The sequence below is a fragment of the Schistocerca serialis genome, chromosome 4, assembly GCF_023864345.2.
Source record: "Schistocerca serialis cubense isolate TAMUIC-IGC-003099 chromosome 4, iqSchSeri2.2, whole genome shotgun sequence".
Lineage (NCBI taxonomy): Eukaryota > Metazoa > Arthropoda > Insecta > Orthoptera > Acrididae > Schistocerca > Schistocerca serialis.
The window spans coordinates 509848664-509875882 of NC_064641.1; positions in this window are offsets into that span (position 1 = coordinate 509848664).

Genomic DNA, 27219 nt, shown 5'->3' on the forward strand with positions numbered 1-27219 from the left:
CATTCACCGGTACTTCCATGGGACCTGTGGTAGTAATCTATGGGATCCTGAGAGTTGTAAGCAATGTAAACAATATAATGCACCAGCTCGTCACGTCTTGCTTAATGTCTTGCTCGGCAGCGTCTTCCAACAGGATGAGAAAGCCAGATTCTTGCTACAGTAATAAGAGGAGCACGACTAGAACTCACGTTCATGTCTTGCCACTAACTTCACAGGGTCTGGATCTGTTCAAACTAAGTTACTACTCGGTGCAAACTGCAAGCCCACAAACTACCGGCACGTAAGTTAGGGAAATTGCGTGACCTTTGAGTAGACATTTGTTGCCAAAAATCTCTGGATACCTACTGAGAACTTGTCGAATCCATACTACTCACAACTGCCGCTATATCTTCCACCACAGGTGGAAAGACACACTGGTAATGAAGTGGCGGTAATGTTTTGGCTCCTCGGTGTAAGTGCCGTGAACCAGTCATGCTACTTTCGAGAGACTCTCAAATCCGTCCACTGGACTGAAAAATGAGCACCGCAGATGGTCACTACATCGCGCCCAAAAGAAAGAGAAGGATACAATAAAACCACATTTCAAGTTTTCATAACAAACTGAACGTATTGTTCTAATGTTACTGTAAGATCTCACGAAATCCCATTCGTTCTAATCAGACTCTTCCAGCTAGTTTGCGACTCCATCCCATGCTAAAAGCCTTCTTGCTGACAAGTACCAATACGCCTATCTAACTACTCCAGTCGCTCTGAAAATTGGCAAATAAGTAAGCCGGTTCCCATATCCGCACACGGTATCACACCTTCGAAGCCTTCTGAAACTTTTTGCACGAGTAGAACAAATATTGTTGATCTCTGATCACCAGCTTTCGTAATGCACACTGAAACATCACCTCCACCGCAGGGGACTCAAGAGTCGCCTTCAGCATCCGACTAGGGCTACCTGCAGACTTTCTGTTTTCCGAGCAACCTCTCCACGAAATTCTATTGACATTCTGAAATTCCCGCAAGTCAGTCTCATGAATACTATTCGGTCATTTGCACTGACCGTTTCTGGTTCCCATTAATAGTAAAGAGCTGCTGCGTGCCACGTTTCTCAAATTTTTTCTTTGCGTTTGGTGTTGAAAAACACCTACCGTTACAGGCCCTTAAGCTGGCCTTGTAAGCTCAGGCCTCGACTCATTTAGGACGATTAGGGGAAGACCAGTTCTTCTCTCTCTCTCTCTCTCTCTCTCTCTCTCTCTCTCTCACTCTGTTTTCGGAAAGAACGACGTAAGTACTGGACATTCCATGAATGCATGTTTTGAAATTATTCTTTGGCATAATCACAAGAGTTTCGAGATTAAATTACCGGTTTTGCCAGACACCGGCCATCTAGAGGTCAATTAGACGCCTTATTTAGACTCCCACGAACGCAGAAACAATATTGTCAATCAATTTAAAAACTTCCTCATTCCGTATTCCGGCCGTGAAATAGACAATATACACAGCACAAGCTGACAGGCGAGAAAATCAAAACTGGTGCCAGAAACAGGGAATCGAGTGACATTATTCTGACTGTTTTGTCGCAAAATTACTTGAATCGGATAGTGAGAGTACTGCTAGCACAAACAGACCTCAATTTTTTGAATTATTTACATTAGAGGAGGGTATGAGTGATGTTTATGGGTATTAACAGGAACATTATGAAAGGTAAAAATATATTTTTTTCTTAGCAGGAGTGACAGAACACAAATAAAAGAATATCTGAGCAGTCAGCATCAAATATTCAGTGCTGAGGACGAAGATGTAGAGCACAAATGAAAAAAAAAAAATATCAACGGCATCGTTCAGTATGCCTTAGACAAGTATGTTCTGAGCAGGACTCGAACCTGCGAACGTAGCGGCCGCGCGCTTCCAGTCTAAAGCGCCTAAGCCGGCCGGTGTGGCCGTGCGGATCTAGGCGCTTCAGTCTGGAATCGCGTGACCGCTACGGTCGCAGGTTCGAATCCTGCCTCGGACATGGATGTGTGTGATGTCCTTAGGTTAGTTAGGTTTAAGTAGTTCTAAGTTCTAGGGGACTGATGACCACAGATGTTAAGTCCCATAGTGCTCAGAGCCATTTGAACCATTTTGAAGCGCCTAGAACAGCTCTGCCACACCGGCCGGCTATCTTCACCAAATATTCCAGAGAATATCTAGCCGACAAACAAAAGCTCAACGAAGCGAATACAAGTGCAGGGAGCGTATTGAGAGAAACGTTCAATAACTTCGAAAGTAAATTTTTTTCGTACGATACGATTGAAAACTCTAAGAGATTTTGGTCTCTGGTGAAATCAGTAAGCGGTTCAAATATGTCAATTTAGTTCCTCAGGGAGCATACTGGGACAGAAACGGAAGATGACGGAGAGAAGGCCGAAATTGTTTGATCGCGGGAGATCCACTTGGTACTTTTACAATCATCGTACGAACATCAGAATGGCAGATACTGAGATGAGTGATTGCGGATTATAAAAGCAAGTGCAAAGGCAACTGGAAAGACATCTGTACCAGATGAGACACCTGTAAGATACTACAGAGACTGTGCGAAACAACTTTCTCCCCTGGTAGTAGCTGTTTATCGTACGTCGCTGGAACAATGAAGGGTACCTAGCGTTGAAGGGTCGTAGGCGACGGGTACATAAATTTAAGCCTGTATCGTAGACGTCAATCTGTTGTAGAATTATGGAACACGTTTTATGCTCACCTATTATGAGTTTCGCCGCGCAGGGTAGCCGCGTGGTTTAAGGCGCCTTCTCACGGTCCTTACGGCTGCCCCCGTCAGAGATTCGGATCCTCCCTCGGGCATGGATGCGTGTGCTGTCCATAGCGTAAGTTAGTTTAAGTTAGATTAAGTACTGTGTAGGCTTACGGACCAATCACCTGAGCAGTTTGGTCCCATAAGACATTACCACAAATTTCCAACAATATTATGAAGCTTGTGGAGAACGAAAACCTCCTCCATAAAAGTCACATGGATTCCGTAAACAGCTATTTTGCGAAACTCAGCTTGCTCTTTTCCTCCTTGTCATCCACAGCGCACAGCGCTGTAAACAACGGCACTCATGTTGACGCCACATTCCTTGTCTTCACGGAGGCTTTTCACGTCGTTCCGCACTGCCGTTTAGCGAAAAAAAAAAAAAAAAAAAAAAAAAAAAAAAAAAAAAAAAAAAACAAAAAAAAAAAACGAGCCAACAGAGTATCGCCAGAAGTTGATGAGTATTTCACTCGTCAAAACTTCATGGTATCCTAACACTGCCACCAGGCGGGAAACAGTAGCATTGTGGGAGACTACATGTGTCCGTTATTGTTTACATCAAAGTTAGAGAAGACGTGGAGATACTATTGGTTCAAAAAATGGTTCAAATGGCTCTGAGCACTATGGGACTTAACATCCGTGGTCATCAGTCCCCTAGAACTTAGAACTACTTAAACCTAACTAACCTAAGGACATCACACACATCCATGCCCGAGGCAGGATTCGAACCTGCGACCGTAGCAGTCGCGCGGTTCCGGACTGAGCGCCTAGAACCGCTAGACCACCGCGGCCGGCATACTATTGGTGACTGTGGATGTTATACTGAACAACATTACAACTGTATTTCTGTCATTTGCAGATTAATAGTTGTAAAGAAAATCGTAACAGTTGGCGAAAACCGGCGTTTGTTACAAAACGACGGGTGCGACTGAACGTTTGCACTTTCAGTTCCAAAATTTCTTTCTGGGAATCACTAAATTCAACGGATGACTTCTTCACTGGACCATTTTTCATGTAAAGTGTATTTGCATCGAAAGTAATTGTTTTGGTTTCGTAAAAGCGCAGAAGTTACGCAAGGAGCTAACTTTACCACTAACAAAATGTAGTTCATATTTTGCAAGGATAGAAATTACACAGTGAACTAACACTGCCGGCCGCGGTGACCAGGGTGGTTCTAGGCGCTTCAGTCCGGAACCGCGCTACTGCTACGGTCGCAGGTTCGAATCCTCCCTCGGGCATGGATGTGTGTGATATCCTTAGGTTAGTTAGGTTTAAGTAGTTCTAAGATGACCAGGGATTCTAAGTCCCATAGTGCTCAGAGCCATTTTTGAACTAGCACTGAAACACAACCAAACAAAAAACAGAGTGAAGTCGTTAGCTCTCAGTATTTTCCTTCCCTCTTTTTCGGGTAGTGTTCATTCAGCCATCTCAGTAATGAAAAAACGATACAAGAGCCCACCGAAGACGATTTTCTTGACATTTACGACGATGCAAACGTAGGAACAACACAACGCCCAGTTCTCCAGCGGATGAAATTTCCAACCCGACCGAGAATCGAAGCTGGGCCCCTTCATCCAGCAATCTGCAGCGCTGGGTCTCAGCTCCTCTCATACATTCATTTTCTTTCTTTCCCTACCAAGGCTACAAATACAGCGGTAATCCTACCACTTACTGCACCAAAACTACAGAACTGTCGTAATAAAGCACGCCCCCCCCCCTCCCTCCCGCTCTTGTTGGTAGTATACTTAACTGGAAATGTGTTGGTACTGCTAGGGTAAACGGCAGAAATGGTAAAAGCGTGCCTCGTGAGCTGGTCCTGTTCGGCTGCGCTTCGGCTCTGACGTCAGCGGCGGCCGCACGTCAGAGCAGCTGGGCCGCCCGGGGCGGCGTGTTTATCGCGTTGTCGCCCGGAGTGCCCGTCCCGGCGCCGCGTGTCCCGGTAGCTGCGGTGGCGCGCGCTTTGCCCGCGGCGTGGCGCCGGCCCGCGCTCCACAATTTCCGCATTGGGCACGGACGGGCCGGCGAGCACCTCTGCCGACATTCCGCCGCTCGCGGCGCAGCGCGCTGCGTGACCAATGCCTCCGCTATTACCGCACTAATGATTTGTTGCGAAACGCTAATTGGAGCAGCGTAATGGCCACTAAGCGCTAAGTAAGGATTTAGTGGAGCACGATGACTAACGGGACGTCATCAAAGAGGCCGACTGTCGGTTTTAGAAACGGCTTTCGCCACACGTGTCTTCGCCGGCTCGCTGGAAGTGCCGCTCTGTCGCCCCAGGGGATGGACGTTTATTGCCGCTGCTCGAGACGGCTGTCTTCTCCCCTCGCCCCGCACAGCCTTATGATTAGTAGTTCAGCATATTTACAGTTTTCTTTAACTACGGCAAAGTCTTCGGTGATGCTAACGGCAGATACAGAAATTAATAACTGCAGACCGTCTGGAGTGCTGTTAAACACTTGCCGGCAAACTGCTCGCTTCTGAGAGGCCGATGTCTGGTGGATCCGGATCGAATGCAGCTGCAGGGCACACGATAATGCCACGTCCGCCAACCTGTTTATTCCTTTGAACTGGTTCTCCACTCTCAGTTAAGCAGTGGCTGATTGAATACCTATATACACAAAGTAGTGTACAGCATAAGAACATTCAAATCATCGTTCCTCTAATTGAAACGTCTCAGAAAAACATTCAGCTCACGGTATGGCTCAAATGGCTTTGAGCACTATGGGACTTACCTTCTAAGGTCATCAGTCCCCTAGAACTTAGAACTAATTAAACCTAACGAACCTAAGGACATCCCACACACCCATGCCCGAGGTAGGATTCGAACCTGCGACCGTAACGGTCCCGCAGATCCAGACTGTAGCACCTAGAACCGCTCGGCCACCCCGGCCGGCCAGCTCGCGGTATAATTCAACCTTCACCCACTGATGTGTGCTACAGATATCGGGTGGTGAAGTAAAGTTTGATAGGGAACTAGGACTTCCTATTAGTCTACCTTGCTCGCCTTACTGTTTAAGCACACTCGCCAATGTCATGTGATCGAACCGATTTCAGTTATGTGCAGCAGCAACTAATATTCGATTCTCAGAATAAATACGATGCCTCTGATATTGTATATTGTGCCCTACATTTCGTTAATTAGGCGAAACAAAAGTTATTATTTGGTAAATCACAAGTATATTGATAACCATTACATCCAAACACAGGCTGCATTAATTAACAGATTCCAAATGAGTGTGTATAACAAGTTTTCTCTTATCCCCATAACATCCTAGACATTATCACGATAGCTCTTCCTCTGTGACTCGTACCATACCCCGACGCAGGACACGGAATAAACGGCCCGACCAACAGGTATCGCGAACGTCGTACGATGATTATCGTATTCCCGGCTTGCAGATACGCTGCATCGATCCATTTCATGATACATAAGTCTAAATAAAACGACAGAGTGACCTAGAAGTCCGTTAGCATTTGAAAATGCACTAATTCACGGAATAATGTACGTAGAGAGGTAAAAGTTAACTCACGTGAAACTGAAACGGATGCAAAAATTGGCCAAGAGATGGCGCTGGACAGCAATACGTGAGTGACCCCGCATGAGAATCGAGAATAAAGTGAGCTGAATTGAGAGAGGGATACATTTCATCCCTAGCGTGGCTGATAAACACTTTCTGGAAGTTACGACTTTCATGCAAGATGGCAATTAATGCCATATTGTTACAATTGTGAATGGCCTCTTGCAACTTCGTTTGTTGAGCATCAATTCCCAGTCGCCATGTACGTCATGTTTGAACTCCCAGGTCCCCAGACCTCAATCAGTGTGATTGTTGGCTGTGGTTAGGACGCTAAATGTTAGTTTCAGGGGGGGAGTTTCTCACCGTACCTATGAAAATGCTGTACAGTGTTCAAATGGTTCAAATGGCTCCGAGCACTATGGGACTTAACATCTGAGGTCATCAGTCCCCTACAACTTAGAACTACTTAAACCTAACTAACCTAAGGACATCACACACATCCATGCCCGAGGCAGGATTCGAACCTGCGATCGTAGTGGTGGCGCGGTTCCAGACTGAAGCGCCTGGAACCGCTCGGCCACTCCGTCAGGCGCTGTACAGTGTTCGTCGCAACATTGTCCCTTGACTGCAGATGGTATTGACGAATGACGGTCGACTTGTTGAGCATTTGTTATAAAGACCGCTATTTTACCAAAAGTCAATTGTTATGCTAATTTTTGCTTTTGTATCATGCGAAGCGTCATCTTAGTCATTTTGTGCAATTCTCTGAGGTTTCATTAAAACCCTATGTTATTTCAAGAAAATGTGCCAATTTTCACCTCTATATCTACATTATTCCTCGACTTGCGCCATAGGGTGGTGGGGTTTCGGGTTCCGCTGGATAGGTCAGGAGTCCACTACACGCAGTAAGCGGCTACACGAGTAGCAGGGGTTGTGTGGCGTGGACTGGGCGGTTTTTTCGGTTAGATGACCTCGGGCAACTACAGAGAGGGCAGCAGCCTCAAAGGGTGCGGGGCAAAGTCAGGACACGCGCGGGCCAAGCAGCAATCGGAATTGTAATTGTAAACTGTCGAAGCTGCATTGGTAAAGTACCGGAACTTCAAGCGCTGATAGAAAGCACCGAAGCTGAAATCGTTATAGGTACAGAAAGCTGGCTGAAGCCAGAGATAAATTCTGCCGAAATTTTTACAAAGGCATATACGGTGTTTAGAAAGGATAGATTGCACGCAACCGGTGGTGGCGTTTTTGTCACTGTTAGCAGTAGTTTATCCTGTAGTGAAATGCATAGAAAGAAGGATCCTTTATTGTATGATTATATGATAGCGGAACAAACACTGGTAGCAGTTACTTCTGTAAAATATCTGGGAGTATGCGTGCGGAACGATCTGAAGTGGAATGATCATATAAAATTAACTGTTGGTAAGGCGGGTACCAGGTTGAGATTCATTGGGAGAGTCCTTAGAAAATGTAGTCCATCAACAAAGGAGGTGGCTTATAAAACACTCGTCCGACCTATACTTGAGTATTGCTCATCAGTGTGGGATCCGTACCAGATCGGGTTGACGGAGGAGATAGAGAAGATCCAAAGAAGAGCGGCGCGTTTCGTCACAGGGTTATTTGGTAAGCGTAATAGCGTTACGGAGAAGTTTAGCAAACTCAAGTGGCAGACTCTGCTAGAGAGGCGCTCTGCATCGCGGTGTAGCTTGCTCGCCAGGTTTCGAGAGGGTGCGTTTCTGGATGAGGTATCGAATATATTGCTTCCCCCTACTTATACTCCTCCCGAGGAGATCACGAATGTAAAATTAGAGAGATTCGAGCGCGCACGGAGGCTTTCAGACAGTTGTTCTTCCCGCGAACCATACGCGACTGGAACAGAAAAGGGAGGTAATGACAGTGGCACGTAAAGTGCCCTCCGCCACACACCGTTGGGTGGCTTGCGGAGTATAAATGTAGATGTAGATGTATTGCGTGAAGAAATCACTTAATTTAGGGAAGGCCTCCAGTCAAGATTGTATACCAGTCAGGTTCCTCTCAGAATACGCTGATAAAATAGCTCCACATTTAGCAGTTATATACAACCACTCGCTCACAGAAAGATCCTTACCTAAAGACTGGAAAATTTCTCCATACCAATATCCAAAAAGGGAAGTAGGAGTAATTCGCTGAATTACAGGCCTATATCACTAACGTCGATTTGTAGTAGGGTTTTGGAATATATTCTGTATTCGAACATTATGAAGTACCTCGAAGAAAACGATTTATTGACACATAGTCCGTACAGTTTCAGAAAATATCGTTCTTGTGAAACACAACTAGCTCTTTATATTGATGAAGTAATAAGTGCTATCGACAGGGGATGTCAGATTGATTCCATATTTTTAGATTTCCAGAAGGCTTTCGACACCGTTCCTCACAAGCGTCATCTAGCCAAACTATGTGCCTACGGAGTATCGCCTCAGTTGTACGACTGGATTCGTGATTTCCTGTCAGAAAGGTCACAGTTCGTAGCCGTCTTAGATTTTTTGCAGATGATGCTGTCATTTACCGTCTTGTAAAGTCATCAGATGATCAAAACGACTTGCAAAATGATTTAGATAAGATATCTGTATGGTGCGAAAAGTGGCAATTGACCCTGAATAAAGAAAAGTGTGAAGTTATTCACATGAGTACTGAAAGAAATCAGCTAAATTTCGGTTACCCGATAAGTCACACATATCTGAAGGCTGTAAATTCAGCTAAATACTTAGGGATTACAATTACAAGTAACCTAAATTGGAACGATCACATAGATAATATTGTGGGTAGAGCAAACCAAAGACTGCGATTCATTGACAGAACACTTAGAAAGTGCAACAGGTCTACTAAAGAGATTGCTTACACCATGCTTGTCCGCTCTATTCCGGAGTATTGCTGTGCGGTGTGGGATTCGCATCAGGTGGGACTGACCGTTGAAATCGAAAAAGTACAAAGAAGGGCAGATCGTTTTGTGTTATCGCGAAATAGGGGAGTTAGTGTCACAGACATGATACGTGAACTGGAGTGGCAATCATTAAAACAAGGGCGTTTTCGGCTGCGACGGGATCTTCTCATGAAATTTCAATCACCAGTTTCCTCCTCCAATTGCGAAAACATTCTGATGGCACCCACCTACATAGGGAGAAATGATCATCACGATAAATTAGAGAAATCAGGGCTTACACAGAAAAATTTAAGTGCTCGTTTTTCCCGCGTGCCGTTCGAGAGTGGAACGGTAGAGTGACAGCTTGAAGGTGATTCATTGAACCCTCTGCCAGACACTTTATTGTGAATAGCAATCACGTAGATGTAGATGTAGATGTAGAATTACGTACCTGGGCTATGCCAGGTACTCAACTAGTTACTTGTAAAATAAGTGTTTGTAATATTGCGAAGGAACGGCTACGGCACGAACATAAGAAATATTCCTTGGATTAGAAGCACACTTAAAGGAGACACGAGTGAGAGCATCCGCGGGACAATCTCTCACAGGCGCTAGTTACCAAGACTCGAGACTGATCGTGCCGAGGTGAAACAGCGACGGACGTGTGGAACTGAAATATAGCCGACACGAAGCAGACATTCTGATAGACCATTAACGCAATGAAACCATTGCCAATGAGCATAATAACACGCCCCTATATCAAATTACTTTCATAATTGTATATAATATGGACTTCTTCTAGTGAGAAGGATGAAGCATTTCAGACTGTTACAGCAAATTCAAAATTATGTACTCAAACGAAAGAGATGAATGGGTAAGATGTCCGACAAAAATAGAAGAAAGCTGTAAGAGGGACTGTGAATATTATTTGATTGGATGATGATGGTGATGTTCGATGTTGAGGGAGAGGACGCTGGATAAGTACTTCCCGAGACGTCATGTCTGTGCATGGCTACAATGAAAGTCTCTGTTTTACATAACATCTTGGAATACATAAATAATAAAATGTTCAGAGAAAGTGGCACTGGCAAATTAGTGCACACTATGTACTTTGTAAAACACATTTCACAACTACATTGATCGTATATGCTTAACTTAATAACAGTTTATCCACTTCGACCCCTATGAGTCACAATCAGAGATATGGTACGAAAGTAAGACGTTAAAAATCTAGCGTCCATCTGATTCACTCGAAATCAACGATTTCCAGTTACCAAGATGGGCGCTACACCACTCTGATGTATTAATTTTTAGTTCTGATGGTAACTGACAAGAATCAAAACCTCTAAACTGTTTTTAAATCCATCAAGTACGGTGAAAAAGTTGTGAATAAAAATAATATTGTAGGAAAAATGCCGTAGAGAAGGAGACATCCTGTTTGATAATAATGCATCAGAAATTTAATAACATCATGTAGCTGTAGTATTATAATACGTAAAATCATTAAAACACTTAAGCTTTTTTACTCACCCCATGAACCATAGACCTTGCCGTTGGTGGGGAAGCTTGCGTGCCTCAGCGACACAGATAGCCGTACCGTAGGTGCAACCACAACGGAGGGGTATCTGTTGAGAGGCCAGACAAACGTGTGGTTCCTGAAGAGGGGCAGCAGCCTTTTCAGTAGTTGCAGGGGCAACAGAGTGGATGATTGACTGATCTGGCCTTGTAACATTAACCAAAACGGTCTTGCTGTGCTGGTACTGCAAACGGCTGAAAGCAAGGGGAAACTACAGCCGTAACTTTTCCCGAGGGCATGCAGCTCTACTGTATGGTTAAATGATGATGGCGTCCTCTTGGGTAAAATATTCCGGAGGTAAAATAGTCCCCCATTCGGATCTCCGGGCGGGGACTACTCAAGAGGACATCGTTGTAAGGAGAAAGAAAACCGGCGTTCTACGGATCAGAGAGTGGAATGTCAGATCACGTAATCGGGCAGGTAGATTAGAAAATTTAAAAAGGGAAATGGATAGGCTAAAGTTAGATATAAGGCGAATTAGCGAAGTTCAGTGGCAGGAGGAACAAAATTTTTGGTCAGGTGAATACAGGGTTATAAATACAAAATCAAATAGGGGTAATGCAGGAGCAGGTTTAATAATGAATTATTATTATAGGAGTTCGGTTAAGCTACTACAAACAACATAGTGAACGCATTATTGTGGCCAAGATAGACACGAAGCCCACACTGTAAGTGGGCTGTTTAGGTTTTTGTATTGGTAACGCCACCTCTGTATGAAAATCACTGGCTGTGCTGTGTACAGTCTGTGGCTGGTTGGCATTGTTGTAATAGTCGCCATTGTAGCATTGGGCAGTTGGCTGTTAACATCGTGTAGCGTAGCGCAGTTGGAGGTGAGCCGCCAGCAGTGGTGGACGTGGGGAGAGAGATGGCGGAGTTTTGAAATATGTAAGACTGGAAAAAAATTTTACAAATTGTTTTGGGCAGTGGCCAATAATGATTTGATAAAATTTTTCATAATTACAATAACAAAGATATCAAATGCACACACTTATTGATACAATGTTGGTCAAAAGCTAAAATTTTCTCAGAGTTCATAAAGACAGTCCAGATTGTTCATCACAGTAAAATTGCAGTGTTTTTCTCAAAGTCTGAGCAGTAAAAGAAAATGCAAACGAAAGTAGTGGATTTCCATGCAGTCTTGAAGAAGTAGTGTTGTCCTTCCAACAGAAAGACAATGCTGTCTCTTGACATGCTGACAGGTAATGGGCCACAACAGAGCAAACCCACCGCAGAGTCAGTCGAAGTTTTGAAGAATATTGGTATGTAGGTCATCACAGAGTAGACCCACTGTAGTCCTGGTAGAGATTACGGTATTGGTGGGCCATCAAAGATGCAGACCCACTGTAGTCCTTGTAGAGACAGCCAGCAACCATCTGTTGCGACTGTGCAGGTCCACAATCACCATCGAAGAGTCTTGCGGACAATATAGCAAGTTCATAAGCCACCACTTGTGCACTCACAAAAAAATTTTTCTTTTTTTTGTCCTTAGAACCAGCAATGCTGTTATCCAGTCCCTTGCTGAATTATTAACACACATGCAAACACTATGAGTCCCTACTTCTCACATGTTGTCCATATACTATGACCAACAGAAGCGTGTACAGTGCAATGGAACTTACAAGTTAATAATATGATGAACTGGTGTCAATTACAATTTTATAACATAAAAATACAATTACAAAGGTACAAAATACATCATTAAAGAACATAATAGTACAGATAACATTTGTAGTAATACGGGCTTTACAAAAGAATCGATTTAACATATACATCAGTGTTACAGGAATTATGACATCAGTAAATACATAAAAGATCAGAATAACTTTTGAAACATGAACTTCACATATGAGCATTAAAACAAAACAGAATAAATAATGTCTAAACATCTTTACAAAGTAAATAACATATTATTAGAAAAATTCTACAACATAACTCTTATTAGATAAACACATAAAGACAGGAAAAAGACAAATACACAAGGATACATAAACACATAGCCGAATAATACGAAAGGGAAGACAGGGTTCGTTTTCAGGGTAACATTTGGTACTGCAGTCCAACCCAAAACTTCATTCCATAGATCTTTCGTCTTATTTCAACATTTGTTTCCACCAAAAAAAATCCTGTCCAAGCATGCTTTCTGTATTTATATGTTCACATATTACTTACCTCATTATTTATTTTCCATTATCTTACATCATTTATATCCAAGAAAATCCTACCTAAACTTGTTGTCTCTAAAACCTACTTTTTTGTTCATATCCTCTTTCAAAATACTTTGTTGCGTAAACCATATTCTTATAGCTTCTCAACGCATTTCTCCCAATTCATCACAACTCGTTCTCTTATATAGCCTACCCCATTTTAAGCTAACTTAAATCTACTGAGCTCAGATATATATACCAAGGGACGAGGCAATGCAGCAGCACAAGACAATTAACACAAACATCAATTACAAAAAATTCAAATTGGCAAAGCAATTGCAATATTACAACTAATTTAAGGCACTGTGCAGCAAACAAGATAAATAAATCCGTAGTAAAACTGGCTTAACAGCGTAATACAAAGTCAAATTCTGTAACATTATGTAACGTCCCCTTAGAAAAATTATGCATGACTTTGCTTAAACTGACACACAATATTTTTTTTAGCGCAACGCAGCCTGACTTTCAGTAATCCCTACAAGAGAATGGCCCTAACTAAATTAACCTATATGTTCCACAAATCACTTACCTCACAAAAATCTTCGTTACTCAAGCTACTGCAATACAGCGAGCGCTATTACTGCCAGCTAAATAAAAGATTCGAACTACAGAAGGCACTAACTACTGATAGGCATTGTTAGTGAATGAAAGATTTTCATAGAGAACAAACAATGTATTTACCTTAATAGTCATAATATATATATAGCAGTTCATGACATCCATTCTTACAAATGTACTGTTTCTGATGGACACACCTCCAGATTATCCATTCTCAAAAATCCGCCATCTCACTTCCCCACATCCACCACTGCTGGCGACTCGCCTCCAACTGCGCAACGCTATGCGCTGTTCACATCCAGCTGCCCAACACTACAATGGCAGACAACAATGCAAACTAGCCACAGACTGCACACAGCACAGCCAGTGATTTTCATACAGAGCGCTACGTAACGTTGCCAATAAGAAAACATAATCAGCCTACTTACATAGCTAAAATTTTCTCACAGTCCATAAAGACAGTCCTGATCATTTATCACAGTAAAATTGCAGTGTTTTTCTCAAACGCTGAGCAGTAAAAGAAAATGCATACCGAAGTAGTGGATTTCCATGCAATCTTGAAGAAGTATTGTTGTCCTTCCAACGGAAAGAAAGTGCTGACTCTTGACATGCTGACAGGTATTGGTCCACAACAGAGCAGACCCACAGCAGAGTCAGTCGAAATTTTGAAGAGTATTGGTAGGTAGGACATCACAGAGAAGACCCACTGTAGTCCTGGTAGAGATTACGGTATTGGTGGGCCACCAGAGGCGCAGACCCACTGCAGTCCTTGTAGAAATAATGGTACTGGTGAGTCAGCAAAGACGCAGACCCACTGTAGTCCTTGTAGAAATAATGGTATTGGTGGGTCATCAAAGGTGCAGATCCACTGTAGTACTCGTAGAGATGACCAGCAGCCATCTGTTGCAACTGTGCAGGTGCACAATCACCATCGAAGAGTCTTGTGGACAATATAGCAAGTCCATAAACCACCACTTGTGCACTCACAAAGTTTTTGGAATTGTCCTTAGAACCAGCAATGCTGTTATCCAGTCCCTTGCTGAATTATTAACACACGTGCAAACACTAACAGTCCCTACTTCTCATATATTGTCCATATACTATGACCAACAGAAACGTGTGCAGTGAAATGGAACTTACAAGTTAACAATATGATGAACTGGTGTCAATTACAATTTCATAACATAAGAATACAATTACAAAGGTACAAAATACATCATTAAAAACATAATAATACAGATAACATTTGTAGTAATAGGGGCTTTACAAAAGAATAGAAATAAACATATACATCAGTGTTACTTCACAGGAACTGCATACATAATTTTTGTCAATGACTGGGTAACTTATTTAGTAGTGTAATTTAAGGTGATGCATCACCCTGGTGTTAAGATGTGACATAGGTATTAAACATGGCCATTTTACTGTAATATTTTTTCTGCTTGAGCTTTGTCATGTTTAGATATAAGTTATTGCATTTGCTGCTGCTGTTTGCCAGGCATAATTGTAAGTAGGCTGTTTATGTTTTCTTATTGGCAACGTTACGTAGCGCTCTGTATGAAAATCATTGGCTGTGCTGTGTGCAGTCTGTGGCTAGTTTGCATTGATGTCTGCCTTTGTAGTGTTGGGCAGCTGGATGTGAACAGCGCGTAGTGTTGCGCAGTTGGAGGCGAGTCGCCAGCAGTGGTGGATGTGGGGAAGTGAGATGGCGGATTTTTGGGACTTGTACTAAAGAATAAAGAACCACCGAACAGAATCAGAGAGCTTGTACCTTTCCCGAATACACGTAAACTTCGACACAAAGACATAATTGATTTGGCTATTATAAATATAAAATCTGCAGCAGACAAAAGGAGAAATTTATACGGTAAAGCAAATGCAAAGAAATTATATATTGGTCAGAAAGTTCTTATTAAAGCTCATTCATTGTCACATAAGAAGAAACACTTGAGTCACAAATTCTTTCTAGTTTACAATGGACCTTACAGAATCCGACGTATACCACATGATAATTGCGTTGAAGTTGAAACTCTGCGTACTAGGAAGAGTAAAGGTTTACACCACATTTCACACGTAAAACTGTTTATTGAAAGATAATCTGCTTTTTAACTTTGTCTTTGTCATATAACTTTTCACTTTACATTACTAGTATGTTTTGTCAGACTTAGAATCTGTTAATATGCAACAATGTTTGAAGTTAAATATCCAGTCAAGAACCAATAGAACTAATTTAAACAGAAATTACGAATGCATTGTTATAGTGAACAGACGACACAGTGTTATTATTTGTGCATTCTTGCTTGTTAGTTGCACGATTATGTAACGACTATAAGGCTCACATACTTAGAACATTTACCAGTACTGCTAATGAGATTTTAATGCAACATTATGGTTTACTTGAAAATACATTCTGGATTTAAAGTACTTTCTGTGAGATACCAGATGACACAGTGGTTAGTTTATGTGACAGCTACACGATTTTATCATGACGCTGTTAATGAGTGACAATTTACAATGTTGTTTTTGCGGTGTATCTGTTTTATATCTGCACAGGTTTTCCAAATTCTTCTGGAAAGTAAAACATGTTTTAGTAGTAACTTTTGTGGTATAGCTACAATGAGTCAGCCTTTTTCATAGCACAACAATACGTTACATTATAGTACTTTCTTCATCACGGCAATAAGCATAATAACTACGATATCTATACGCAAAGCATCTCACTTTTTTTTATGATGAGGTGAGTACACTGACTTCAGCAGAACTTTGCTTATAGAGGACGATATCTACGACACTTCCATAGAGATTATCTTACAACAAGACAGCTACAGTACACGTATTTGAGTGATTAATTTTGTACTTAAAACATTTATTTTTAAAGATTTTTGAATTACAAAGATACAAAGGTTTTCCGTGATACATTTCATTCCATTGCTGTAATTATTAACACCTGAGGGTATAATTCCATTAATCCTCAGGGGGGTACATGCTTACTTTGTGTACCATGTGTGTGGCAAGCGCAAGGAGCCCTAGCTAATATGGTATTTGCTTATACAACTTTACACATCGGTACCACATTTCTCTAACACAGAATTACACAGCTATCTGATCATTTAACTGAGAGAGACAAATATTTATTTTACTATATCAGTGACAGATGTTTACGTAATGACACAATTGGATAACTTCACATTTATGAAATTGTATTTTGTCTGTACTTTGTGAACCGTTCATATTTTTTCGGAACCATTGTGATACTATGAGAGCTTTGAATGATGTATTTGGTGTGGGATCATGATTTTTAAAGTAAGTTTGAGGTAAATGACACTACTGACATGAGCAGAGAATTTTTTTAGGTTTTGAAATTATTGCAGAAAGCTATGGCGATTTTGAGATTTGACTGAGGTGTTATGATGTTATTATTATGATGATGATGGTATTATGCTGTTGAGGTATGTTTATGATCAATAAGCTGATGCTATATGAGGAATCTGATTATGCTATGTAGTTATGATGATGAAATATTGAAGAAGTGTCGACGAATATGTATATGTATAATAAAGTAAGGAATAATGAGTAGTGGTTAGGGACTCTAACTTGTGAAAAAGGATGTTGGAAACCAAGAATCGTACTTTAAGAGTTATGAAATGTATGTAAATGCATGAATGTATCACAATGCCGACGAAAACTTTTTGAACACTGTTATATTTACAGGATTTTGTTTCTACACATCTGTAACACAAATTCTCAACCTGTGGAATTTTTTTATATGAGACTGTCACTGTAGCGGAAACTGCTGACGGGAACGGTCTACCCGACGGGAGGCCCTCGTCACATGACATTTCATTTCATTTCCGTAAGAAAGCTAAGTGACCTTGACATAATGCATCTTGAGCAGCCAGCTGTGTCAGACGCCTGGAGAAAAAGCCATTAGTGTGTGCCTTTTCAGAGGAACAGGTAGAAAAAAAAGGGGAGGCCATTATCCTCGCTATTGACATTCCTTTGTAGAAAGCATCGCAAATACGACACGCTCAAACTTGAAAACATATGATTATACTGTGGGGCTCTTAATTTCTGATATTTACTAAAATGCCTAATGAAATGATGAGAAACATTTTACATCTATTGTCTTTCTAGTTGAGAGTTCGCTCATTTTGTTTAATATCTAGTTTCTAGCTGCACTGCAGCATTGGTTAAAATAAAACTTAATAGATGTACTAATATTACTATTTTCTGTCTACAGACCCAATAAAGAATACGTTTATGACGTACTTTCTCAGAAAAGAGAGCACAAATAATCATTTCCCTTCACAGGAACTGCATAAATAATTTTTTTACGACTTGGTAACTTGTCTGCTAAGTAAGTTCTCGTGATGCATCACTCTAGTGTTAAGATGTGACATAGGTATTAAACATGGCCATTTTTACTGTAATATTTTTTCTGCTTGAGCTTTGTCATGTTTAGATATAAGTTGTTGCATTTGCTGCTGCTGTTTGTCAGGCATAATGTTACTGAATTTGACTTTGTATTACTCTGTTAAGCCAGTTTTACTACGGATTTATTTTTCTTGTTTGATACGCATTGCCTTATATTAGTTGTAATATTGCATTTGCTTTGCTAATTTAAGCTGCTTGCTTTGCCAATCTGCATTTTTTATCATTGCTGTTTGTGTTAATTGTTTTGCACCACTGAATTACCTCATCCCTTAGTTTAGCATCTGAGCTCAGTAGATTTAAGTTAGCTGAAGATGGGGTAGGCTATATACGAGAACAAGTTGTGATGAATGGAAAGAAATGCACTGAGAAGCTATAAGAAAATGGTTTGACCAAAAAAATATTTTGAAAGAGGATATGAACAAAAATGTAGGTTTTAGGGACAACAGGTTTAGGTAGGATTTTCTTGGAAATAAATGATGAGGTAAGATAATGGAAAATAAATAATGAGGTAAGAAATATGTGAACATATAAATACAGAAAGCATGCTTGGATAGGATTTTTTTGGTGGAAACAAATGTTGAAATAAGACGAAAGATCTATGGAATGAAGTTTTGGTTTGGACTGCAGTACCAAATGTTACACTGAAAACGAACCCTGTCCTTTCCATTGTGTTATTCCCTTATGTGTTTGTGTACTCTTGTATATTTGTGTTTTTCCTGTCTTTGTGTGTTTAGCTAATAAGAGTTATGTTGTAGAATTATTCTAATAATATGTTATTTACTTTGTAAAGATGTTTAGACATTATTTATTCTGTTTTGTTTTAATGCTCATGTGTGAAGTTGATGTTTCAATAATTATTCTGATCTTTTATTTATTTACTTGTGTCGTAATTCCTGTAACACTGATGTATATGTATATTTCTATTCTTTTGTAAAGCCTGTATTACTACAAATTTATCTGTATTGTTATGTTCTTTAATAATGTATTTTGTACCTTTGTTATTGTATTACTATGTTATGAAATTGTATGGAAATCCACTACTTCCGTGTGCATTTTCTTCTTCTGCTCAGACTTTGAGAAAAACACTGCTATTTTACTGTGATGAACGATCAGGACTGTCTTTATGGACTGTGAGAAAATTTTAGCTTTTGACCAACATTGTATCAATAAGTGTGTGCATTTGATATCTGTGTTATTGTAATTATGAAAAATTTCTTGAAATCTGTATTGGCCAATGCCCAAAAGAATTTGTAAAATTTTTTGTGGGGAGCATGGGGGCTATGTAAGTAGGCTGTTTAGGTTTTTGTATTGGTAATGCCACCTCTGTATGAAAATCACTGGCTGTGCTGTGTGCAGTCTGTGGCTGTTTGGCATTGTTGTAATACTCGCCATTGTAGCATTGGGCAGTTGGCTGTTAATAGTGTGTAGCGTTGCGCAGTAGGAGGTGAGCCGCCAGCAGTGGTGGACGTGGGGAGAGAGATGGCGGAGTTTTGAAATTTGTAAGACTGGACGTCGTGAACTGCTATATATATTATGACTATTAAGGTAAATGTATTGTTTGTTCTCTATCAAAATCTTTCATATGCTAACTATGCCTATCAGTAGTTAGTGCCTTCCGTAGTTTGAATCTTTTATTTAGCTGGCAGTAGTGCTGCTTGCTGTATTGCAGTAGTTCGAGTAACGAAGATTTTTGTGAGGTAAGTGATTTGTGAAAGGTATAGGTTAATGTTAGTCAGGGCCATTCTTTTGTAGGGATTATTGAAAGTCAGATTGCGTTGCGCTAAAAATATTGTGTGTCAGTTTAAGCACAGTCTTGTATAATTGTTCGAAAGGGGACGTTTCAACACCTACAACAGTAGTACAAGTCTATATGCCAACTAGCTCTGCAGATGACGAAGAAATTGATGAAATTTATGATGACATAAAAGAAATTATTCAGGTAGTGAAGGGAGACGAAAATTTAATAGTCATGGGTGATTGGAATTCGAGAGTAGGAAAAGGGAGAGAAGGAAACATACTAGGTGAATATGGATTGGGGCTAAGAAATGAAAGAGGAAGCCGCCTGGTAGAATTTTGCCCAGAGCATAACTTAATCATAGCTAACACTTGGTTCAAGAATCATGAAAGAAGGTTGTATACATGGATGAACCCTGGTGATACTAGAAGATATCAGATAGATTATATAATGGTAAGACAGAGATTTAGGAACCAGGTTTTAAATTGTAAGACATTTCCAGGGGCAGATGTGGACTCTAACCACAGGCTATTGGTTATGAACTGTAGATTAAAACTGAAGAAACTGAAAAAGGTGGGAATTTGAGGAGATAGAACCTGGATAAACTGAAAGAACCAGAGGTTGTAGAGAGTTTCAGGAAGAGCATAAAGGAACAATTGACAAGAATGGGGGAAAGAAATATAGAAGAAGAATGGATAGCTTTGAGGGATGAAGTGGTGAAGGCAGCAGAGGATCAAGTAGGTAAAAAGACGAGCGCTAGTAGAAATCCTTGGGTGACAGAAGAAATACTGAATTTAATTGATGAAAGGAGAAAATATAAAAATGCAGTAAATGAAGCAGGCAAAAAGAATACAAACGTCTCAAAAATGAGATCGACAGGAAGTGCAGAATGGCTAAGCAGGCATGGCTAGAGGACAAATGTAAGGATGTAGAGGCTTACCTCACTAGGGGGAAGATAGATACTGCCTACAGGAAAATTAAAGAGACCTTTGGAGAAAAGAGAACCACTTGTATGAATATCAAGGGCTCAGATGGAAACCCAGTTCTAAGGAAAGAACTGAAAGCAGAAAGGTGGAAGGAGTATATAGAGAGACTATACAAGGCGATGTTCTTATGGAAATGGAAGAGAATGTAGATGAAGATGAAATGGGAGATATGATACTGCGTGAAGAATTTGATAGTGCACTGAAAGACCTAAGTCGAAACAAGGCCCCGGGAGTAGACAACATTCCATTAGAACTACTGACGGCCTTGGGAGAGCCAGTCCTGACAAAACTCTACCATCTGCTGAGCAAAATATGTGAGACTGGCGAAATACCCTCAGACTTCAAGAAGAATATAATAATTCCAATCCCAAAGAAAGCAGGCGTTGACAGATGTGAAAATTACCGAACTGTCAGTTTAATAAGTCACCGATGCAAAATACTAACGTGAATTCTGTACAGACGAATGGAAAAACTGGTAGAAGCTGACCTCAGAGAAGATCAGTTTTGATTCCGTAGAAATATGGGAACACGTGAGGCAATACTGACCCTACGACTTTTCTTAGAAGCTAGATTAAGAAAAGGCAAACCTACGTTTCTAGCATTTGTAGACTTGGAGAAAGCTTTTGACAATGTTGAGTGGAATACTCTCTTTCCAATTTTAAAGGTGGCAGGGGTAAAATACAGGGAGCGAAGGCTATTTACAATTTTTACAGAAACCAGATGGCAGTTATAAGAGTCGAGGGACATGAAAGGGAAGCAGTGGTTGGGAAGGGAGTGAGACAGGGTTGTAGCCTCTCCCCGATGTTATTCAATCTGTATATTGAGCAAGCAGTAATGGAAACAAAAGAAAAATTCGTAATATGTATTAAAATCCATGGAGAAGAAATAAAAACTTTAAGGTTCGCCGATGACATTGTAGTTCTGTCAGAGACAGCAAAGGACTTAGAAGAGCAGTTGAACGGAATGGACAGTGTCTTGAAAGAATATAAGATGAACATCAACAAAAGCAAAACGAGGATAATGGAATGTAGTAGAATTAAGTCAGGCGATGCTGAGGGAATTAGATTAGGAAATAAAACACTTAAAGTAGTAAAGGAGTTTTGCTATTTGGGGAGCAAAATAACTGATGATGGTCGAAGTAGAGAGGATATAAAATGTAGACTGGCAATGGCAAGGAAAGCGTTTCTGAAGAAGAGAAATTTGTTAACATCGAGTATAGATTTAAATGTCAGGAAGTCGTTTCTGAAAGTATTTGTATGGAGTGTAGCCATGTATGGAAGTGAAACATGGACGATAAATAGTTTGGACAAGAAGAGAATAGAAGCTTTTGAAATGTGGTGCTACAGAAGAATGCTGAAGATTATATTGGTAGATCACGTAACTAATGAGGAAGTATTGAATAGGATTGGGGAGAAGAGGAGTTTGTGGCACAACTTGACAAGATGAAGGGATCGGTTGGTAGGACATGTTCTTAGGCATCAAGGGATCACCAATTTAGTACAGGAGGGCAGCGTGGAGGGTAAAAATCGTAGAGGGAGACCAAGAGATGAATACACTAAACAGATTCAGAAGGATGTAGGCTGCAGTACGTATTGGGAGATGAAGAAGCTTGCACAGGATAGAGTAGCATGGAGAGCTGCATCAAACCAGTCTCAGGACTGAAGACCACAACAACAACAACAAGCTTTTTTAAAAATATTCAATACTTTTAAGTCTCTAGAACATTTATTAAATTTATTGTAATTGAGTATTGAGTATGAGACAGGTTTCCATTTCGTGTTCAACCTAAACTGTAAGCGTCTGGAGTGGTCTATATTCAATACTTTTAATTCTCCAGAACTTTTATAAAATTTTTTGTAATTGAGTATTGAATATGAACAGATTTTCATTTTGTGCTCAGCCTATACTGAAAGCGATCGGAGTGGTCTACAGGAAGAGAGAAAGTTGAGTAGGTAACAAAAAGACCCTTTTTTGTTTAAAAATGTAATAATATGTATATGCATAAATTTCTGCTACATCAAATAGAGTAATAACTATTCAGTGTTTTGCCGGTGTACTATAATTTTTAATAAATAAATAATAATAATACCATGGTCAATAACAATTTTAATAACCTGCGAATAGTACCTTTCTTCCTTTCCTTTTCAGTGACACATGAGTCTCATTCGACCTTCCTTGCCACATAATGGATTGTCTGATGTGGTAGCTAACGCCATGTTGAAGCAGGTGCTAGCACTTGAGCCACTTTTGGCGTGTACACATCTGTTTTAGTGCAACAGTTATTGATTATTCCAAATCATTCCGTAACACCCTTTAGTCACCTGAATGGAGCTACTAAATTTGCGTCTTGTTCGTGTATTCAGGGCAGACGTCGGGTCTTCAACATCTGCACCATGTACGTAAATTGTCTCTTGATTTGAGATATGGTCCTTCGATTGTTAAGGCTCTGTCTTCCACTATTCCAGCCAAGTAAGTGTAGCGTCTTTAAACATTTTCCTTTAATTAGCATGAGTTAGACTTTTTCAAGCGGAAGCGATCAGTATTGTTTTGCAAAATACTAGGTAATGTCCGAAACTAAGAGAATATATAAAGTGTAGCGTCAGTTTAAAACATTATTCGTACCTGCAACCGGTCAAGTGAACAGCGTTCGCGTTCCTGTTCAACTACGTACCCATTCCTGGTTACATGATACTAAATGTATGGCTAAATAGAGTATCAGCCGGTTTACGTTGTACCCTCTGTGCACCTGCGTAGTAAACTTACAATCTAGTGATTTCGAACTTGACAAGTGAGATATGGACGATGGTTAGTACTCTGAAGATGGATAACTGCCAGTCTCTCGTAAGCACGAAAATGGGAGTTCAAAGTTATTTACAGGAAATGAACTCGTCATCGATGGAAACATTTGTGAAGTAATTTCATTCCTCAACCAAAAGGCAGTTGTCAAAAGTGAACCTACGAAAAACCAAAATGGGGAGGTGAACCATGTGTTGAGCAGCCTCTCTACAAGATCAGCAATAGCCACACTGTACTGACGAACAATGGGTGCGTTTGCGGCACCTTTCCACCCACAAAGTTAACTAATACGATGAGCTCAGTAGTGATCCCTTTGTTGTATCCGAGGATAGCGTAACTAAAGCAATCGATAGGCTATATCCTATAGCATAGTTTTATAAAATCAGACTGCTTTGTAAAAAACAGCATACAAAATATATCAACACCTGAGCAATCTGAGTTTGAAATAGCAAGTCATGCAACCACAAACGGCCTGATCAGCAATCAAGTAATCAATCAAATCAACCTAGCAGCTTATACACTACGGTCCCTAATAACTTGGGCCGGATTTTATTGACATAAAAGACAGCGAAAAATGCAAACATTTAGGATCTAAAACTTGCATAAACATGACATTAAGAAATAATATATGACTTTATATAAGTTTATTTGCAAACATTCTAATTGAGTTTCTTCTGTACCATGTAATACAGAATTCATTTTCTGAACAAGCTGTGAGTATAGGGCTTACCTTTTGTTGTGTTTGAAACGAACAAGCACCTATTTTCGAAATTTCTCTGTGTCTGAGAAAAACACGAAGTACAGTGAAAACAATAACATCCATCGAAACAACAAAACATGTTCTTACAGCTGCACTCCATTTGTTTAAGGTATTCTAAATTAATTAATACATCCTGGAAATTTTCAGGGCATCACAGGAGCATATTTAAAGACGGAGAGGTCAGATTTGGACCACTGTTTTCAAATGTTGTAGTGTTCCCAGAAAGAGTGTAAGAAATTTGCACATTCTGGAATACCCAGGATTCCGCAGGAGAACAACTTCCAATTTGTTGTTCACTTAGTCAGCCACATGACTCAAACCCGACATGTTGCACAATATGCAGGGCGTCGCACTGTTGAGTATCAGCAGCTTCCAGTCGTGTGATGGCTTTTGACCCCACTGTAAATTTGGCATTGATGTATGCAGTGTTTCCAAACAAGGTATCTGCGAACACATCTTTTACAGTTTTGAAAGCACTTGACTCATCACTATCAAATTACAAAAGACTGCCTTTATTTTCGAGGAGTTGGTACAGTAATACTTAGCAGTATTAAGGCAAGAACCTCATCGTGAAAGAATAGACTGATTGGGCGGGGGCAGTGTAGGTGCTCGTTCCTTGAATTTCTGCACCCTGCACATAGATCGTCTTACCACAGGAAATTAATTTGTTCATTTCAGGGTAATATGATCGCATATCTTCTGCAAACTCTGTAACGCATGTGAAGGCAAGTGACGTACATCATACTGGGGTAGAGTATTAGAAGCTCTTTGGCAGCTTTAGTCATGTATGAAGTACCATCTCTTCCTAGAAGCAAAAAATTGTCTCTGTGCAGCAACAGTAGCTTCATAAAGTTGTCAAACAAAATGGCAATGGTCGAGTTATTTACTGTCTAGAGAGCATCGCAAGTTAGGAGGAACATTTTTCCAGACCCGCCAACTTTTAGATGACCAACAACAATATTTGCAACGTAACACCCAACCGCATCGGTGGTTTCAGCTATGAACACCCAGACCTTTATATAATTAAATCTATTTTGTATTTTGTTGAACACCTAACCGTAGCACACCGACAAATAATTCTTACTTAATATAGATCCATCTGGAACTGGATGTGTTGTGTACTTTTCCAAGAGTTGTCGGAAGCGTCGATTCTTCAGCTTTTCCAATGGGACGTTGGAAGAAACCATCATTCATACAAGTCCGTAAAGACTTATTGCACAGTTGAAGATAGACTTGTCTGCCCATTTGTCTACTGTGATACAGCTGCTGTGTTTAGCAGCATTACAGTATTTTTGCACATTAAAGCACATTTCTGCACTAACTTATACTTCATATAGAACACAAAAGAATTTTTTCCCGTCAATTCTGGAGAACTTCTCTCTAAAATCAAGAACAAAATGCTGTTGGAACACTTTACCTTCGGAATTTTGAACCAGACAAATACAAATTGAATAGTATGACCAAGTATGTAATTTTTATGACGTCAGAGGCGGCGTTTGTTGGCTTCGAGAGCGTTTTGTCGACTCCACCCAACGACGTCTTACGCCATCAAATCGACTAATTCGTTACGCTGCTTGTCTACTATAGCCCTAATAAACAAAGCTCTCTAGTAATTCTTGTGTTTATTTGTGACATTATACCTGAAAAATTTTGAGCAAGAGTTTCATGATTTCATTCTTGTGTCCTTAAAGATAAAACAAATGTACGCATTTTTGGCCAATTTTGGCAAAAGTTGGCCGACATATGACTAATTACTAAAAACTATGTAAATATGATTCTATCTGCAGAGTAAAAATACATTTTTCGACACCACGGAAGTTGTCCAACATTAGTTTAATGAGCAAGATAATAAAACAAAGGCATAAACCCCTATTTACTATCATTCTGGATTCCTGTGCATCTGTTTTGAGGAGGACACACCCACTCTCTCTCTTGTTTTTTCCTCTCTGCACCTTATTCTCTCGTAAGAAATAGGTAGGTATACACTCCTGGAAATGGAAAAAAGAACACATTGACACCGGTGTGTCAGACCCACCATACTTGCTCCGGACACTGCGAGAGGGCTGTACAAGCAATGATCACACGCACGGCACAGCGGACACACCAGGAACCGCGGTGTTGGCCGTCCAATGGCGCTAGCTGCGCAGCATTTGTGCACCGCCGCCGTCAGTGTCAGCCAGTTTGCCGTGGCATACGGAGCTCCATCGCAGTCTTTAACACTGGTAGCATGCCGCGACAGTGTGGACGTGAACCGTATGTGCAGTTGACGGACTTTGAGCGAGGGCGTATAGTGGGCATGCGGGAGGCCGGGTGGACGTACCGCCGAATTGCTCAACACGTGGGGCGTGAGGTCTCCACAGTACATCGATGTTGTCGCCAGTGGTCGGCGGAAGGTGCACGTGCCCGTCGACCTGGGACCGGACCGCAGCGACGCACGGATGCACGCCAAGACCGTAGGATCCTACACAGTGCCGTAGGGGACCGCACCGCCACTTCCCAGCAAATTAGGGACACTGTTGCTCCTGGGGTATCGGCGAGGACCATTCGCAACCGTCTCCATGAAGCTGGGCTACGGTCCCGCACACCGTTAGGCCGTCTTCCGCTCACGTCCCAACATCGTGCAGCCCGCCTCCAGTGGTGTCGCGACAGGCGTGAATGGAGGGACGAATGGAGACGTGTCGTCTTCAGCGATGAGAGTCGCTTCTGCCTTGGTGCCAATGATGGTCGTATGCGTGTTTGGCGCCGTGCAGGTGAGCGCCACAATCAGGACTGCATACGACCGAGGCACACAGGGCCAACACCCGGCATCATGGTGTGGGGAGCGATCTCCTACACTGGCCGTACACCACTGGTGATCGTCGAGGGGACACTGAATAGTGCACGGTACATCCAAACCGTCATCGAACCCATCGTTCTACCATTCCTAGACCGGCAAGGGAACTTGCTGTTCCAACAGGACATGCACGTCCGCATGTAT